This window comes from Adiantum capillus-veneris, chromosome 12, assembly GCF_014529385.1.
Source record: "Adiantum capillus-veneris isolate H3 chromosome 12, ASM1452938v2, whole genome shotgun sequence".
NCBI classification, from domain to species: domain Eukaryota; kingdom Viridiplantae; phylum Streptophyta; class Polypodiopsida; order Polypodiales; family Pteridaceae; genus Adiantum; species Adiantum capillus-veneris.
Window position 1 is genome coordinate 95523436 of NC_140942.1, and position 3620 is coordinate 95527055.

Genomic DNA, 3620 nt, shown 5'->3' on the forward strand with positions numbered 1-3620 from the left:
GTTGATTGTGGCAGAACATGGCGAGCTTGGGCTTGATGGAGTTGCCATGCAATGCAGGTGCTTTTTTTTTCATACTCGGCCTACGAATGGAGAAACACGGAGTACCCTCTCTCTCCATCTCTCTCTCAGTGCATTATTTTTTACTGCTCGCCATCGTTGGACCAAGGGATTTCCACATGTGGGTACCCAAAGCCACCAACGTGAGGTAAAAAAAATACAATCGACACAGTTTTTCATAGCCCTCCGTATCGATTTCATAGCAATAGGTGGGAAAATTGGCAGCAAAAGCACATGAAGAAAAAATCAGCAACAACAAAAGCACATGAAGCAATTCGATTGCTTATGGAAGTTAGGATACTGTATTAGAAGGACATGGAAGCTCCCACACAGGGTGTGCAGCTAGCATGCAAGAGGCATTGGAATCAATCATCAATGCCAACGATGAATGACATTTTTCTATGACCTTCAAGAGCAAGGTGCATCAAGGGGTCAAACAGGATTTTCCACAGGTAAGATAACCCAAAAAAAAACCAAGATTGCATGCCTAATGCATGCGCAATCATGCATGTAGAGATTGGTTTCTCTACAATATACAATGAATGATTGGCACACGACTAGTGCCAAGGTTTTATAACTTTTCCAATCAAAGTGATCATATTTAGCAAGTGAGCACAATTCACAAGCAAGCACAACATATTCATGCAAGATGTTAACAACCTGAGTGGGTCCCGGGGCGGTCACTTTTTAGAATGTGTATGATATCACGTGAGTTAACCGGAGAGGATTATTAAAAGACCAAAATGTATAAAAATGTATACATACAGAGGGGGGTGGGGGTTTTTTAAATAGGCTCACAGTGTAAGTATAGTATGTATATTGGGGTATTAATTACCTCTTGAATGCACGTGATATAGGGGTCTTTTGATAAGTGACTACCCCGGGGAGTGCGTAAACAAGGTTGCCAATATGCAGATTTATTTAAAGCTAACTTGCTTCTTAGTTTTTTATGCAGAATCTTTTTCATTTGTAAAATCAAGCTTCAAGACCATGACTTATGGTGGAAGGGGAGTTTGTTCCAAGGGATGTTTGTCAAGGACAAATGTCACAGTGTTCAGGCAAGGCATGCGGCATGTAAGGAGAACGTTATTCGGCATGATGGACTCATTGTTTTGTGTTTACAAAACTGCGACAAGTAAAGGAATTTCAATAAAAGCATGCAAGGCATGCTCAAATTAAACCAAGCCACGACGGCAAGGCAAGTCGGTGCAAGTACTTTAGAAGGTATGTATGCTGCTGTGAAATTTTCTAAGTTCCATGCTTGTGCAATTTCAACACTTAAGGCACAAGCAAGGCTTGTGAGCATTACCAAAAGCATGATAATTTTAATTTTTTTTAACACACGGTGAGAAACAACCACTCAAAGTCAAGCAAGGCTTGAGTGAGCAATGTTCTCCTTTCAAAGCCATGCTTCTTCCCAGGTGTGGCAAAGGTCAAGGCATGGTAGTGCTTGAGAATCTCATGGAGATCGGAACGGCCTGTTGCTAGCCTTGACAAAGGAGGCATAGGTACCTCGGCAAGACCAACCATTACCTACAATTTGACAAGGTCGATTATCTAATGTGAATGCTCGACAAGGTCGACTTTCTTTTGTTACAACATTGTAAATTAGCAAGAGTGTATTAGCTATGAGCACCAAATTTGCAAAGATACTTATGTGAAGCAAGGCTTCCCTTTCAACATTTGGTATAGTGGTTTCCAACATTTAGAATATGCTAAGAGCATATGAACTTGGGGAAACTTGCCAAGATGTTTGCCGATTTTTAAATCACAAGATGGTTTATATGATACATACGCTAACTCACTTGAGTAGTGCATATGGCTATGAACCAGATTCGAGCGAATTACCAGAAACCTAGCCATGAGTGAGCGATAAGGTTACTAAATTTTTAGTTATGTTTGTTTTTCTCTATGTTTTACTTTTCACTTTGGAAAAGATCTCTCTGTTGTGCAAAGCAAAGTGCTAGGGCAGACTCCATAAGAAGCCACTATGCAAAGCAAAGTGCTTTGTCAGACTTCATGTAAAGCAAGGATTTTCTTAGGCCCCCAGGATATTATTAATTGACTTTCAATAAATGCCAATGGCATACATCTTTGGCACTATGTGGATATAAGCTCACAGTTTACGCAACGGCGCACTGTGATGTATCCATGCCAATGTAATCGTGTAAGGCACGTATAGAGGTGGCTCACATGGTTGAGACTATCATTGAAGACAAGGGCTTATTATTCTTTTTCTTTTTAGATGTATGCATGGCGTACTAGTATGATTAATGACATCCCATCATTATATACGCTTCTGCTATAAAACTAGCTACTCTGTCAAGGACGAGCTCAATTATGGATGTTTTAAAACATTTTCTTTTATGTGTATTCACACGCAAATTGCCATGCCTAAGTCACTCTGGTACAGTTATGACCACATATATGCCAGGTGAGTCCAGTTCTGACTTTAGTACCTCTCTCTATAAGAGCATTGTACATGCACCTTGTTGTATACTTATAAGATAATCTATGACATAGGCATGGTCTACACTGAAGCATATGCAAGGGGCATACAACACCTTAGCATAAGGGGTTTCCTCATCCCGGCAATCTCTCTTCTCTTTTCTTTCCACCTTCTCTACGAGAAAAGTGAAACTAGGCATGATTTTACTAAAACCTTTCTATGTCAATACGGTAATAGGAAGGTCTAAGAGCCATCTATTGCCACATATTTTGGAATGGATAAGAGTCATCTATTTGTAATTCATCAGTGATTGTTTCAAGATCGAACAATTCTATTCAGTTCAGTACCCATCGATTCTAATGGACAAGCAAGAGTCTTGCCATTAGCAATTTTTTGGGCATTATTTGTGCACTACACACTTTGAGTGTGAGGATCAAGTTGAGTTTTTGAACATATTAAACTCGTAAGGGCTTATCTCTACCATGGTGTATCGATGAAGCCAACATTTCAGACAACATGGCTGTTCACAAGAACCCAAGATTATGGATTTTTGGGTTTGGAAAAGATCTAGTTATGAATATGATTCCAACTTCAGTGGATCTCCTATTTTATCTATGGCACTAAGAGTGTCTATATGAGTACATTTTTGGGAAAAGACCCAACTGATGATTACAAATCACTTATTAAGTGTGATGGTCAATTCTTGGAATCTTTACACTTGCACTTTCAAGGAAAGAAGTCCATAAGTTGCCAAGGGCTAGTGGATAATTTCAACTTCCAAAGTTGAATTCAAATATTTTTGGCTGCTACTTGAGAAATTTCCCTACAAAAGTCTAACCAAGGGGTTTGGCAATGTCGATTTTAACCGAGGGGTTTGGATTTCCAAGGCAACACCCAAGGTTACATGTGCAATACTACTTGCATGTCACTAATTTTCAATTAGTGCTCCCAGGCTTTTGCATGTAAGAAATTTGGGTAGGTGCCTTTCACTATGGAGTGAACACTATGTTCAACCTCCAGGTATACATATGATTTGGTTTCATTTCTTTTTTTCTATTTGATTTTCCAAGTAGGATGCATAAACTTTTACGTTTTCATCCATTTTTGCTCTTTA